Source organism: Mobula hypostoma, chromosome 19 (assembly GCF_963921235.1).
Source record: "Mobula hypostoma chromosome 19, sMobHyp1.1, whole genome shotgun sequence".
NCBI classification, from domain to species: domain Eukaryota; kingdom Metazoa; phylum Chordata; class Chondrichthyes; order Myliobatiformes; family Myliobatidae; genus Mobula; species Mobula hypostoma.
In genome coordinates this window covers 34,328,063-34,344,987 of record NC_086115.1, presented here as the reverse complement: position 1 = coordinate 34,344,987, position 16,925 = coordinate 34,328,063, and the positions used below count along the sequence as shown (strand labels likewise).

At 42.8% G+C, this 16,925-nt stretch overlaps 1 pseudogene; it reads right to left on the bottom strand.

The window, feature by feature from the left end:
* Positions 1–7,501: 7,501 nt before the first annotated feature.
* LOC134359129 (interferon-induced protein with tetratricopeptide repeats 1-like) lies at positions 7,502–8,542 on the bottom strand (annotated as a pseudogene).
* Positions 8,543–16,925: the final 8,383 nt, after the last annotated feature.

Sequence of the window (16,925 nt, the reverse complement as noted above, 5' to 3'; positions counted from 1 at the left end):
AATGGAGTAGTTCTTCGCATTCCTGTAAATGGACTATACAAATAGGAATTATTTATTTTTTCATTGATTTATTAAGGTACAGCATGGAATAGGCCCATTCAGTCCTTTGAGCCACTCCACCCAGCAATTACCCGATTTAACCCTAGCCTAACCATGGGACAATTTACAATGACCAATTACCCTACCAACTTACATCACCAGATTGCATTGTGTTATGAATTTAAACTAAAGCAAACGATTCACAATCCTTTTCCCCAAAATGGTAGCAATTGTGAACACCAGCAGAAGACTGGGTTGACCAGAGAATGCAAGCATCACTTTGCGAAGGTAGAGGAACAGAGTCCAAAAGCAATTAAGCCAGAATTGGATTTTGCACACTTCTGTGTAATGATTGAAGAGCATTCCAAAGCGGAGGAGTGCTTCGACTGTGGGAGGAAATGGGGGCACCTAGAGGAAACCCATGAGGTCTCAGGGAGAATGTACAGACCCCTTACAGGTAGCAGCAGGATTTGAACCCGGCTGGGCTGTATGTAAAGCATGTACCAACTACTACAATACTGTGCCGTTTGGGATTAAATAAATAACCATCCTGTATTCTTAGCAGCAGAAGAGAAGCAGAAGGTCAATCTAGAATGAGATATTATAGAGCTATTTGACAAGAGATGAGGGACAGAGCCAAAGGGGGAGAGAAGAAGCAGGATCTAAAGGGACCAAGTGCAACACATGCATAGATCCAAAGATATTGAGAGTCTGGACAGTGGTGTAGTTCTGTGGTAATTTTTACTGCTATCCATGGAAAAACATCCAACAGTACACTTGTTGTGATCTGCTGAATACCATGTGTCATGTTTGTATGTGTTTCAAATGAAGTACAATTGCAGATAACATTATGGATGAATATCAAGTCATTTTGTATTGAGAAGTGCAAGGGGAATTGCCACAGGGGCAACACTAGAGCTAATTAAGTCACAATTGTTCTATATGAATTATATCAAATTGTCATTAATCACTAATAAAAGTCTTTGATTTTGACTGTGGATGGGTGTGATTCATTGATTAAGAAGAACATTTGGAAATTAATCCGTGACTATAAACATCAGACCAAAGATAATTCAAATCCTGGAGTCATTATAACTCCTGCATATAGTTGGACAATGAAGGAGGATTGATGAAGATATCACAGGATGGAATGGGAGGATGTGGGGAGGGGAGCAAATGAATGAATGGAACCAACAGGTCCAGGAGCAAGAGGTATATAAGACAGGCAACCCCCCACCTCTCACCAACCCAATAAAACAGAGTAGCTGTTGGACAGGCATGCATGCATCTGCTGCTAAGGTGATAAGCCTCTGGGCTCAGGATGGTACTTTCCCACTGAACCTATGATGTCTTCAGGGATGACTCTAGAAATTTCATGGAGCTTCACAAGTTTCTTATGATGTCACCATTCAGTTAGAAGTACATAGTGACTTGGAACAGCTGTGGAAGTTGCAACTGGAGACCAATAGTAGGATCTAATGCCTTCCCAAATGACCACCAAAATCTAGGATCCACCTGATGACAATTTGGTCCAGGGTTAGAGGACAAAATGGGCCTATACTGGGAGCCAAGATTCCCCTGTGGCCAAAGATGTAAAGACCATGTCACGCTTGGACAGGTCTTCCCAACCCAGTTCCAGGTTCAGGTCTTCATCCAATTGTAAGTCCATTTGTGTTGCAGAGGTATCAAGTATCACCATAGCATGGCTGCAGTACTATGGGAAAGTCTGTCAACAGTGTAACTGGAGTACAGCAGTGGTGGGCACAGGTCTGTCACCATTTAATACTGGAGTACAGTGCAGTATATCAACAGAGGGCTGCAGGAGTGGATAACACTGGGGTATGGTAGTCCTTTGAAAAAGTCCTCAGTGGTGGGGAGGGATGCAGCTGGCTGAGTCTACAAACCTCTGCAGTTTTTTTTGATCCTGCAATTACAGCTTTCCTATCAAGCATGATGCACCCTGATGGAATGTCCTCCATCATATATCTGTAGATATTTGCTAGAATCTTTGGTAATGTACCAAATCTCCTCAAACTCCCAATGAAGTGTAGCTGCTGGTGTGCCTTTGCCATGTTTGCAGCAATGCAATGGGCCCAGGACAAATCCTCTGAAATGGTGATGCTCAGGAACTTGAAGCTGCACGTCCTTTCCACTGCTGGCCCGTAATGAGTACTGCTATGTGTTCTCCTGTCTTCCCTTTCCTGGAGACCACAATCAATTCCTTGGTCTTGCTGGTGTTGAGTGGAAGATTGTTTTCTGAACATCACTCAACCAGCCGATCTGTGTCACTCTTGTACACCTCCTCGCTGCCATCTGAGATTCTGACAACACCGGTGGTGTCATTGATAAATTTATAGATTTGATTGGAGCTGTGCTTAGCCACACAGTCATGAAGTATAACAAGAGAAGAACAGAGTCAGTTATGCTCTGATCCAACACTACCAATATTTGTATCATCTGCAGACTTACTAACCCATCTATCTACAATATTATCCAGGTAATTTACAAACATCACAAACAGAAGAGGACCCAGTACAGATCCCTGTGGAATACCACTAATCACAGACCTCCAGCTAAAATAAGTCCCTTCAATCATTACCCTCTGTCTTCTATGGGCAAGCCAGTTCTGAATCCAAACAGCCAATTCACCATGGATCCCATGTGTCTTAATCTTTTGTATGACCCTCCAATGAGGGAGGTTGTCAAAAACCTTCCTAAGATTCATGTCGATAACATCCACAGCACTACCTTCATCAGTTACCCTCATGACCTCATCAAAAAACTCAACCAAGTTACTAAGATATGACTTGACCCACAGAAATCCATGCTGGTTCGCTCTAATTAGACCACAGTTTTCCAAATGTTCATTAATCCTATCCCTAAGAATTTTCTCGGTAAATCCCATAGCTATAACCTGAGATTCACTGGCCTTTCATTTCCGGAATTATCCCTGGTTCTCTTCTTGAATAATGGAACAACGCTAGCTACTCACCACGTGTCTGGTACCTCGCCTTTCGCTAGAAAGGACACAAAGACCCCACAATCTCTTCTCGTCTCCTCCCAATAACCTGGGGTATATTCCATTAGGCTGTGGGGACTTACCCATCCTAATGGTCCCCAAGAAACCCAATGCTAACTCCTCCTTTAGATCAAAATACCCAACCATATCAATACACTCAGCACTGATCTCCTGTTCAAATTCCCGGCAGATATACTCTTCCTTCTTCAGGCCCGTACCACTCGAAATCCCCAGTACCATCGATAATGGGAGCAGATTGTAACCGCCTGATCATAGGGCCCATCTGTTTTGCCTGATAAGGGGGGCCACAGGGCAAAGGTCAAATGAGGTACTGAGTCAAGGCAGAACAGGGATTGTTGCTCTGCAGAGAGGCATACTGGGATACCCAATCCTTCTTTCCCAAAGTTGAGATAAGGTTCTGGGTTTATTTTAGTTTCCTGACCCTCACAAGTGTGCGTCTTTCCCCGATATTCAGGGTTATCTTTCGTTGTATACCACGCCATACAGTGCAAGGAGTGATACTGTACCATTTGCAATAGGCCCCACAAAGCTTCAGTCTGAGACGATGGCGTCAGTTTGTTAAGTTGTTGCCTTAGGCTGCACATCTTAACAGTATAGGTTTGCCCCGGAGCTGCCAGCAGTATAATATTGGCTTGGATTTAACTTCAGAGGTAAGGAGCATGGACGTTAACTGGTGTGTCTGGGGTGAGGGTACATTCATATACATGCCTTGAGGGGTGCAATAAATAGTGGCTCCTAGTTTGCAAAGAGCCTGGCATCCCAAAAGGGGAAAGGGAGTGGTTTTGGATACTATCAGAGTTTCTTCTATACAATTGTCTCCCAGAGACAAAGTGACCTTCTTTGATAGGGGTTCTGACAGGGGAATGCCAGCTACTTCCATGGTTACCACCCTTTTTTGGCTTAGGGGTAATCCCAGGGAGGTCGGGGGGGTACAGAGGACAGGGTAGCACCAGTGTCCACCAAGGCTCGCAAATGAGTGTCTCCTATTCTAAGGGTTACAATGGGTTGCATTTCAGAGCTTTGGGAAAGTGATATAATCACCCCCTGCACCACCACCTCCCCTGGGCCCCCCTATTCTGACGGAAAAAGGTGATTATAAGTAAAGGAGGGACCTTCCCTTTCATTTGTCTTGGCGGGCTGCGTAGGTTCTCTATAAGGGATGCTTCGACACTCCCTAGCCCAATGCCCCTTCTTCCCACACTTTCAACAAATATCCCGGGACTTATCCCTTCTCTGTCCCTTTCTACTTTCTCTTTCAATTCCTTCTCCCTGGTCCTTCCTACAGAACTGTGTTTTATGTGCCTTAGGGCCACCTCGTGGCCCAACAAGAGTCCCGATTGTTGCAGAAAAGGTATTACTCGGACATGAAGGGAGATCGCCTTTGAAAGTCTTTATTATAACATAATACACATCATAGAGAGCTCAACCTCTTAAAGCAGGGTTCTTGAGACTCTCCCTGAGTACACAGACTTTTCTCATTATATAGACAGTGTATGTTATCAAAAGCTTCCAAGCATGTTTGTGAAATACAACATGCAAGCAGATAATTCCTTTGCTCAATAACCTTGTCTTAGCACAGTACAGAAAAAGGTATAATCAGGTTACTATTTCCTTATCTATTCGAAGGCTACTTCTACCTGCAGCCTTGAAGCAAGAATGATTACACAGTACAATTAAAGAAACAGAACACCATGATTAGGCTTTGATTACTCCTTCTCAAGCTAGTTAGTCATTTAAGCTAGTTAGCCCTCCAGCAGCAGTTTAAGGCTGCTGTAAAAAACTCTTTAACCCCATAGTAACTAGCTAGTAAGAAAATTTCTTCTACATCTCCCTATCCTCCTTATCCTTCTCTTTGGTCAAGAGTGATGTAAAGTATTCATTAGGGCCTCTCCACATCCTCTGCATTCAAGCAAAAGTTCCCCCCTTTATCTTTGAATGGTCCTATCCCCTTCCTAGTTATCCTCTTGCTCGTGACGTATATATAGAATGCCTTGAGATTTTCTTTAATCCAAGTTACCAGGGACTTTTCATGTCCCCTCCTGACTTTCCTAATTCCCTTCTTGAGTTCTTTTCTGGCTACTTTATAATCTTTTCACTAATTTGTTACAATTTATTTGGACATCTCAAAGGGCAATGGTTCTGAAGTAATATATAGGCTAGGACAGACTTGGATAACAATTGCTCAAACTTAAAGGACGTTAGCAAACCAGACAGAACTTTACAATAAGCCACAACCACTGAACCAGACTTCTAACCACTCTGGCTAGCTTTGTGCATTATTTATTGTTTGGCAACGCAAGTGCCAGAAAGCATGGCAGCCAAAGACTTTGATCATGATTGAGATGAAGAGCAGTTTCACATAATCCAAGGTCATTTAATCATTAATGAAAATGGAAGACAAAGACCCATAGAAAAACTAGATCACTTCAGGCTTCTCATACCAAGCTACCTGTTTAGGCAGATTAATCCTGTGGTGATTTAAATTGCACATTGGTGATATGGTTGGGCTAAAGTTTAAATGCGTGTGATCCGACAGATGCTAGATCCTCTTTCCACCCACCAAACCCTTGCTAGATTCACTTTATCTTTAAAATGAAATATTGAAAAATGTTTTTTTTTTAAAAAGAACACAGTCCCTTGCTGTTAAACATGAATACACCTGCAATTGTTTCAAAAAAATCTTGGCCCATCTGGGCTGTTCATCACATGTACCCTGAGTAAGAAAGTCAGTGATTTTAAGCCTCTTGTATGGCATTTAAGTCAATTAATTTTAAATTTAATAGGAATGTAGCTGCCCCTTGCAATTATCCATCTCCATAAAATTTTATAATTGATAGTTACCCTAGGATTAACTATATTACAGATAATACTCATCATCCTAATATTTAAATAAAATGTCATATTTAGCAAAGGTTATTTTCAGGTGATTAAAAAGAGCTTGGGGTCATCTGGGACTTTTTGGCGGGCTTCAATTATCATGAGCAGTCACTTGTTGGCGAGGCAGGGTAAATATTTAAAAGAACAAGAGCAACTTGCTTAATAGATATAGCCATTCCAAACACACATACAGAAATTAATGAGCAAAAAACATCCGAAATGTGCTGAATTTAAAAAGGAAATTGAAAGACTATGGAACATGAACATTGTCCCAATGGTGATACCTACAACTGGTATCATCCCAAAATAACTACACAATAGCATTAAACAAATAGGCCTACACAACAATATTTCTTTAAAGCTTCAGAAAAGCACAATACTAACACCACTAGAATAGTCCGAAAGTTCCTAATAATTGAGAAATAAGTGTGCTTGACTATGCCCATTCCTCGGCTTTTACCAGCTTGAGCCAAGAGAAAAAAAATTATAGAGCACTCATCATGCAAATAATGTAGTCCAAAGTGCTTTATAATGGGATAAAAGTACAAATATGAAAAATAAAATAAAAAATATTTTAATATGTAAATAAAAGACAAAAAGATGATAGTTAAAAGCAATGTTAAATAAGTAAGTTTTTAGTTGGCATTTAAAAGTGTCACGTGATGTGCATCACTTATAGCTTTAGGCATTGAGTAATGCAGTTTAGGAATGTAGTTCAAAATGACGACCTGCCAATTATCTTTTGAGGGAGGTTGTTTAAATTTAACAGCCTGGCTGAAGATGACCTGAGAGCTTGTGCTGAAGTATAAAACAAAAGTGATTTTGCAATGTACTCCAGTCCCAAACCATTAACAGTTTTATAAACAAGGAAGAGAACTTTCTCTAAAAAATTCAGGAAGCTAACGCAGTGCAGCTAGTGTGAGACTGATATGTTCCCTCATCCTGGTTTTAGTTAAAAGTCTAGCAGCAGTGTACCGAATGAGTTGAAGTTTGACAATAGTTTGCTTTGGAGGGCCAGTTAAAAGTGAAATGCAGTGAGGTAAGCTAGCCAATAATATAAAAGGTATCAACTTTTTTTTCCCAGATATATTTGTTCTTGATTGGACAGAGTCAATGCACCTCCATGCATCAATGTAGTTCCCAGTGGAGGAAAGAGCCAATTTATTATGAACAATCAGATATGTTACATTGTCATGATCAATCCCCAATATCTCCAATAGCCTTAGAGTAGCTTTAATCCATCTGATTCAGTAATGATTTGACATTAAAGACTTTGTTGCTTGTGGATTCCTTCCAAGCTTCCTGCTTAACCACTTCTCCAAATTTGTGCAACACATTTTCTGTCCATTTGACTCATGTTCAATATTCTGTCCTTTCAGAAAAAGTATAATTGCATTTGATTCACATTTTATCTGGTACAGTTGAATTAAAGCCAGCCTTTAAACATTGCTCTTCTCTACGAATCTACTAACTTGAACAAGTCGTCACATATTTCCTCCGCTTTGAATATTCTTCAATTATTACACCAAAGTGTATGCACTCCAATTATGGTTTAAGTGCATTTGGATGATGTTTCTTTACCTTTGCAAAGTAATACATGCATATTCTGACTAGCTCAGCCTCCTGTTGGTGTTCAGATTTGCTGCCAGTTTTGGGAAAAGGATTTTCAAGCAGTTGCTTTAGTTTAAGTTTATAACACAACACAATTTGGTGATGTAGGAAGATGCTATGTGGAGTTATTTCTAATGTTTTCTTCAACAGGCTAGTAGCTTTCTCCACATCTTCTAATCTCCAAAATTTTGCCACATAAAGCACATATGGAAAATTGGGCATTTTCTGCAATGTTTGTTCAACTAATTCATTTGCTTCCTCTTTTTACTTGAACATTTGTAGTTTTCCAGCCAACAGAACCATAGCAACAGTGTTGTCAGAAACAAGTTCCACTACATTATGCAGATGCTTTACTGACTGACTCTGCTCATGATTCGCGGGAGTTCCAGGAATTAATTCTGGATGAATCAGAGCAGTGGCATAGCCTGTGATTCATTCTATGTTATTAGGATCTTCATTCAGAGCCTTCTCAAAGCTTTCCTTTGCCTTTCCACAGAGTGAAGGCTGTCACTGAGCGGTTTACAGATCATCTCCAGCTTGTCAAATTAGGACTGGGCCCCAGTCAGTTGCCTCATAGTAATGCACCCAGGCCAAGTTTCCACACATGATGATGCTTCTTTCAAATTCATCTTTATGGTTCTCTCTCCAATTTTTTTCAGCTTCTTTTAAGTTTCGAATTGCTTCTTTATAGTTGCCCTGTATACAGTTTACAAAAGCGAGTTGGTTGTAGGATGTAAATTTGTATTTCACATCAAATTTTAGAGAATCTTGCAATCTGTATTTCATATCATTCACTTGAATAGTTTCCTTCTGAGAGCCCCACGTGAAATGACACTGAAGCTTAACGAGCTTCTCTTTCAACAAATCTCTGTGTGTTGCTGTAATTGGAAAGTCATGAAATTTCATTTCAGGCCAGATCCGGAGGCTGGTCTGTCCTGCAGTTCCATAAATAGTCAGCAGACTTTTAAACTGCATTGATACGGAGGCAAGTCTGCCCCCTAATGCAGTTTTGTTCAGCGAGTGTCACAAGGGCATGGCTGGGAACAGACCCAAGTGCAAGACACAGACACTGAAGTACAAGGAACAGGACTTGACTAGAGTAGGGACGTGATAGGACTCAAGCAAGGAGCAGGGACAAGAACGCAGAGTTGAGCTGGGGAAAGCTGGACCAGGACTAGGAACCATGGACTAGGAGATAAGGCTTGGACTCTGAGCCCGAGACTGAACAAGGACCCAGAACCTGGGTCTTGCCTCGGGCCTGGACCCCAGAACCAGACAAGGACATGATGTGCCTTCAGGACAGGATGTGGCTGGGGTCTAGAGGCCTGAGCTTGGAGACAGGCTGGGGTCTTAGCTTGGGTCTTGAGCTTGGCTGCGGGATCCTCGAGGCTTGGGTTCTTGGAGCTCAGAGACAGACTGGGAACTGAACATCAACACAGAGCCAGGACTTATCCTTCAACAAGCCAGTACTCATCTTTAACACAACACTAACATGAGACAGGACAGAACATAAACATAGAGCCGGGACTCAACTTCATCTCCACACCAAGGTGGGACAGTCTCTCCGTCAGGTAACGGCAGAACAGCCAGACTTACTCAACAGAGGCAAGGACAAGACAAGACAGGACACCCCCCCCCCCCACAGGGCAACAGCAAAACAGCCTGACTTACCCCACAGAGGCGAGGACAAGAAGAGACAAACACCAAAGAACAACACAGTTCCATCTCTGCTCCAGGGTAGCTCCAAGTTTCAGTTCAGCCAGCAACCTCAGCTGGCCCAGGAAACAGCCAAATCCATACCACAAAGACTACTTATTATTGTGGCTTTCTTTATTGTTCTTGTTTGTTTATCCTGTTTGTCTATCCAGACAGTTATTATCTGCAATAATGGATCAGATGTAATATGATTTGTAGGACTCTGACTCTAAAATTGGATCAGACTTGTATGTACAGTAATATATGATGACTTTTATGACTTTGTATTTTAAAGCAAGATTTTGGTGTATGATGTTTGCCACTTGATTGTGCCTGTGTAAGTAATCAGATTGAGTTCAACAGCTGCAGGATCCTGTAATGTATTGTATTGTTTCTGGTTTCTCTTGGCATTTTCTGTGTTTATCATCTTGAATTTGTTGGTCTTTCGTTATGAAAAGGCAATAAAGAAAGATACCCCTAGAGCCTGTGAGAGCAAAGGTGCAAGATGGCCCAATGACTGATAACATGGCTACAGACCTAGGAAGAGAACCTACTATGAACAACAAGACCGCTGCACAAGAGACCACCAAAACACCAATGGCAGTAGTGGGACACGTGTCGGGTGTGCACCTGTGGATGGGAGAAAGTAACATCAGAAAAGGAGGGAAAGTGTTCTTGAGGGAGCAGGGGCAGGGAGCTTGCATTGGCCAGTACTTCTTGTGAAGCCAATCAACTGAATTGAGTGAAGCACAGCGAATGGGCATGAACTAAAGTTCGCAGAGCATCAGCACCCTTGTCACTGAGGAGGTTAGCACAGAAATCCCAACTGAGGAACCCATCAAACCACCAGCACCTCCTGAGGAAGGAAAGATCAAAGGGCACAGACCGCTCCTGAAGTGGCCCAAAACCGCTGATAAGCAAGAGTGGGAAGCCATCAACCACAACTCGATGAAAGTTTTGGAGCAATTAAAAGGAACATCAGAAAAGAAGTTGGATGCAATGGGTGCCATCATATACTGCTACAGGGAAGAGCAATTTGGAGTCAGCAACAGGAAGAGTGGAAAGACATCATCACCAGCAATAAAGTCCAGGAGGCAGCAGAAGATTGAGTGACTGGTTTGGGAAAGGAGACAGCTAAGGAAGAAAGCCCTAGGTAGTGAGAGGGAAGGCTTCAACCAACTTCAAGCAGGCATCAAGAGCCAGCTGACAAAGTTGTGAAGAACTGAGAATCTAAGGAAGCTGCGCAGAAAGAAAGAAAGAAGAAACGAGAATAAGTGCTGGACTTTGCCTTCCCCCAGTTAGGACGTACATGGATGATATAATAACACTGACCACCACTGCAGCATGCACCAAGCGACTGCTTGGAGAGCTGCAGGAAAACAACAAGTGGGCCAGAATGAAAATCAAGCCCAGCAAGTCACAAAGCATCTCCATAGTCAAGGGAAGTCTGAAAGGCATCAATTTCTTCATCGCTGATGTCCCAATTCCAACAGTGTCTGAACAGCCTGGGTAGATGGTACAACACCAGCCTCACAGACAAAAAGCAGGTGCAGCAACTAAAGCAACACATCACCAACAGCCTGAATAACATCGACAAGGCCATGCTGCTGGAAAACTGAAGCTCTGGTGCTGATGGTTTGGACTCCTACTCTGGGTTATGTGGCCACTCACTGTCTATGAGGTCCCACTAACAACTGTGAAGAAGCTTGAGCGAATCACCATGTCATTCATAAGGAGGTGGCTCAGTGTCCCAAGGTGTATCAGTAACATCAGTCTCTATGGTAGAGGAGTCCTTGAACTACCTTTCAGTGGCCTTCAAGTGTTCTAAGGTGCGTCTACAGATTACACTCAAAGACTCATGTGAAAAGACCATCAGTAACGCTGTACAGACCTTATCAATTGGACAGAAATGGACCCCAGCTGATGCAGTGCAGCAGGCAATAGCAGCCTTTAGGCATAGAGACATTGTGGGGCAAGTCCAATGGGGCAGATGTGGCTTTGGTCTGGCAGCAAGTGGACCCACCTGGCACAAGGCCACAATTCTAGATTGAAGAGAGAGATGGTTGTTGAGGAAGTGCAGCAACAAGAAGAGTCAGACAGATGTGCAAAGGACATCTCCCTGGCTAAGCAGGGGCAATGGATGCAGTGAGAAAGCGATGAGAGGAGGAAAATCAGCTGGAAGGACATATGGGAGATGGAAACAAACAGGCTTAGCTTTTCATCAGAGCTATATATGATGTGCTTCCCTCACAATAAAACCTTGACCAGAGGTTCAGTGAGGACCCAACCTGTGCCCTGTGCCCAATTACGGCAATCCCAAGCATATCCTGGCAAGCTGCCAAACCAGCCTCACACAAAGCAGATACACGTGTCATCACAAACAGGCCTTGAAGAGTATGGCAGTGGCAATCGAGATCAAGAGGATAGCAATCAACTCCTTGCGCCCTGGAATGACATACACACTGACATCAGCAGCATTCGTCCCGGGGAGGGGGAGGGGAGGTAAAAGGGAAAAGACCAACTGATCTCCCTCCTGAGCTGGAAACAGGACAGATGAACATGGCCCGTGACTGGAAAATGCTGGTGGATGTCAATAAACAACCCACCTTTCCACCGGAAATTACTACCACCAATCTCAGGCCAGACTTGGTTATCTGGTCCAATTCATTACAGATTGTCTACATTGAGGAACTCACAGTCCCGTGGGAGGTTTCAATAGCTGAAGCTTATGAGCGCAAGCGACTACACTATGCAGATCTAGCGGGTGAAGCTCAGCGAGGGGGAAACCAAAGCTTGTCCTGTGGAAGTGGGTTGTAGGGGATTTATAGCCACATCCACCATCAAATTGCTGAAGGAGCAAGGGATCCATGGTCAGACTGTGCAGCAAACCATCAGAGCCACATCAGAGGTGGCAGAAAGAAGCAGTCAATGATTTTGGATCAGGCAAAAAGACCTCTCCTGGGCTCCAAGATAGCATCAAGAGAGTGGGAGGACACAACGGGAGGTGACTCTGGGACACCAGAAGTCATCGTTGAGCCCTCTGGAGATGTAGTGGGCTAATCAACGAAACATTGAGGAAGGAGGGTGCCCATTTGAAAACTCCTGCGGGTCAACCCTGTGCCACTCCCAACATCAAGGCAGTCTCGAGCAAGTGCTCACAACCCATTGGCAGAAGGGATATCAACATCTTATCCTGTGCTTTTTTATTTTCTTGAAATTTTTTTTATTGTATTTGTATTTTTATTTTTTCTCAGCTCACGCTGCTAAAACCTGAGTTACGGGCACATTCAAGCACACTCATTTCGCAATTGCTAGGAACTTTCAAAATATTCCAGTGGTGTTTACCATTGTGGTTTTCTGGAGATTTACATAAATATTGCTGCATAGGTCTAATCGTTTAATGCTTTTGTGTAGTGACTTTGGGATGATACCAGCTGTAGATATTACTATTGGAACAATATGTACCCTCTTCATGTTTCAAAGGCTTTCAATTTCCTCTTTTAATTCAGCATATTTCTAGCATTTTTCACTAATTTTTATATCTGATTAGAATGGCTGTATCTATTGAGTAAGTTCTTCATGCTTGTTTATCCTGTAATCTTAGATATGGATGTTTATTATGGATTGTCCTATCTGTAATAATGAATTGGTTGTAATATACGTTTGTAATTTGTAGGACTCTAACTCTAAAACTGGATCAGGCTTGCACTTATAATAAGGTATGATGTCTTTTCTGAGTTTATATTTTAAAGCAAGATTTTGGTGAATGATGTTTGCCACTAGATTGTGCCTTGGTAAGTAATCAGATTGAGATAAACTGCTGCAGGAGCCTATAATGTGTTGGACTGTTTCTGTTTTCTCTTGACCTTTTCTGCATTTACCATTTTAAAATTGTCAGCTTTTATTATGAATTTTTGATAATATTTTGTGTTACCACCTGGCTCTGTATTGCCACAAGGAACCCCCTGTTTCTGGGAAGAGGTCTCCGACTCTGAGCCAGGCGTTTGATGCATCCTTGTCAACATCTAGTCTGCTCAGATCAATGGGATGTCTTCCATGGAGGGGCATGTTCTTCCATTGGTTAACGTTTTCTTCAATAGAGATGATGTCTTCATTTTTCTTGGCTGCTCTTTCATTTAAGTTTAGTGGATTAAGCTGTTTTTCTCCAGGTGAGTAGACAGACTTTGTGCTTTGACACTGAAAAATATTTTCCCTTCAACATTTAATAGATTTATTTGCCGAAACTGTCCAATTTCTGAGGAATCTTTTTCGTTAGGAATTAGAATTCCTCCTGCCCGCTGCTATGCTCCAGGAATGTTTACTCTTCCGGACTACCTTCATCTGTTTCCATAAGAAGTTCAGGACTCTTGGCGCATTTCTGTAGAGTTTGTATGGAACACTATTTGGCCCTGGCGCTGAAACAGCCCTCGCCTGCTTTACTACTTTTATTAGCTCATCATATCTGAGGAGTCTGATATCAAACTGCTGATGTGGAGGGTGAATGGGTGGTGTATCTGAAGTAGTTGCTTTAGCTTTACCGATGAAGTGGTGTCTAATTTCAAATCATCCATGGTATCACATTCATTATTTCTTTTTTTTCATATTGTATTTTCAGAGTTTGTTGTCTTTTGTACATTGATTGTTTTTCCGTCCTGGTGGGGGACAGTCTTTCATTGATTCTATTGTGTTCCTTGTATTTACTGTGAATGCCCACAAGAAAATGAATCTCAGGCTTGTTTCTGGTGACGTATAGAGTCATTCAGTCATAGAGTCATGAAAAAATACAAAACAGATACAGGCCCTTCTGCCCATCTAGTTCAGACTGAACGACTTATACTGCCTACTCCCATTGACCTGAAACAGGACCATATCCCTGCATACCCGTACCATCCACATACCTATCTAAACTTATCTTAAATGTTGAAATCAAGCTCGCATGCACCAGTTATGCTGGCAGCACATTCCACACTCTCATGACCCTCTGAGTGAAGAAGTGTCCCTTCACGTTCTCCTTTCACCCTCAACCAATTTCCCCCGGGATTAATAAAGTATGACTATGACTATGACTATGAACCATGCACGCTAGTTGTATTTCTGCCCAACCTCAGTGTTTGCATTTTCCCTATCTATACCTCTCATCATTTTGTATACCTCTAACAAACTTCCCCCCAGTCTTCTATGTTTCAAGGAATAAAGTCCTAACCTATTCAATTTTTCATTATAACTCATGTCCTCCAGTCCTGGCAATGTCCTTGTAAAATTTCTCTGTACTCTTTCAACCTTATTTTCATCATTTCCTGCAGGTACGTGACCAAAACTGGACACAGTACTCCAAATTAGGCCTCACCCACACCTTATACATCTTCAACATGACATCCCATCTCCTCTACACTATACTTTGATGAAGATCAATGTGCCAAAAACTTTATTTACAGCCCAATCAACTTGTGATGCCACTTTCTATGTATTATGAACCTGTATTCCCAGATCCCTTGGCTCTACCACACTCCTCAGTGCCCTACCGTTCACTGTGTAAGACCTCGTCTGGTTGGTCCTATCAAAGTGCAACACGTCGCACTTGTCTGCATTAAATTCCACCTGCCATTTTCCAGCCCACTTTTCTACCTGGTCCAGACATGCTGCAAGTTCTGTTGGTCTTCCTCGCTGTCCACTACACCCACAGTCTGGATGTCATCTACAAATTTGCTGATCCAGTTAATCACATTATCATCCAAATCACTGGTATAGATGATGAACAGCAACAGATCCAGATCTCTCATGCAGTCCATTAGTCACAGGCCTCCAGTCAGAGAGGCAACCATCTACTACCACTCTCTGGCTTTATCCCACAAAGTCATTGCCTAATCCAATTTACTACCTCATCCTGAAAGCTGAGCAACTTTTCCTTCTTCACCAACATCCAGTGTGGACCTTGTCAAATGCTTTGCTAAAATCCTCATAGTTAACATCAACTTTCCTGGCTTTTGACTCCATTCACCGAGGTAAAATGCTGAAGATCCTGAAAGCTTACGGAGTGCCAGACCATCTACTGAGAGCAATAGAGTCCAGCTATACCAAAACCATGGCGAAAGTTGTATCACCAGACGGAGAAACAGCAGTGTTCGAGCTCCTAGCTGGTGTGCTGCAAGGAAACACTCTACATCTTTATAACCGTCCTTGATTACGCTCTATGTCAAGCTGCCAAAGATTATGACAAGCTTGGTTTCACCATAAAACCAGGACAAACCAAAAGGGTCAGACCAGTTACGCTCACAGATCTTGATTTTGCGGATGACATAGTCCTGCTCTCTGACCAGATGGAGGAAGCACAGCAGCTACCGACAAAAGTGGAAATTGAATGCAATAAAGTTGGACTTCACCTAAACACTAAAAAGACAGAGTACATGGCGTTTAACTGCGACGAAGGCACTCTCAAGACTGTAAAGAATGATACCATTAAGAAAGTCTTTGACTACAAGTACCTTGGGTCAAGAATGATGAGTTCGGAAAAGGACATAAAGATACGGAAGGCGCTGGCGTGGAGGGCTATGAACGACATGAAGGAAACCTGGAAATCGAACCGGACCAGAGGGCTTAAAAAGAGGATTTTCACAGCAGTCATAGAGTCCATTCTCAGGTACGGATGCGAGACGTGGACACTCACCAAGACTATGCGAAAGTCTCTAGATGGTTGCTATACATGAATGCTCCGGATGGCTCTTGATGTGAGTTGGCAACAGCACATGTTGAACATCGAGCTCCATAATGACATACTGATGCTCACCACTAAAATCGAGGCAAGAACACTGCAACTAGCGGGGCACTGTCTACACCACTCTGAGCTACCTGCCAGCCTTGTCATCATATGGGAGCCTAAGCATGGGAGGATGAACCCAGGGCACCCTCCCAATACTATGGTCAACACACTCCTAGAAGACAGCGGCGCGGCTAATGTAGATGAACTGAACACACTGATGAGGGAGAGGGAGAAGTGGAGAGTCCGTCATCATGCCCGACGCCAGCCCCCTAGGCCTGAGTCGACGTAGTAGTAGTAGCACCTGGCAACTCTCTTGAAAATCTTTCTAAGTTTGGTTCAACACAACCTACCATGCATGAAGCTATGTTGACTATCCCTAATTAGTCACTGTCTATCCAAATACTCATATATTCAGGTCTCTGAGAATACCTTACAATAATTTTCACACTGCTGATGTCAGGTTCACCAGCCTAAAAGTTCCTGGTTTGCATTTAGAACCTTTCCTAGACAGCAGAACAACATTGGCTATCTTCCAATCCTCTGCTACCCCTTCTGTCGCTGAGGATGATTTAAATATCTCAGCTAACATCTAATTGCTTCTGCACTTGCCTCCCATAGGGTCTGAGGAAACACCTTATCAAGCCCTGAGGATTTATCCACCCTAATTTGCCTCAGGATAGCAAATCGCGGGAAATCTTATCTGTTGATAATCTTCCAGACAACCACAGGTGCAAAAAAGTGTCACCACCTGCAGCAGCCTGAGCTCTACATTTTGAAGTCCGGTCAGTAGTGCATTCATGAGGCTGGGAAGTGTGTGTCTGGCATGTTTAGATGGAGACCACATTGCAGTTTAAGTGTGAGCAGGCAGGGAGGATCATGGGAGCCTGTTATGCAGGCAAGTCATGC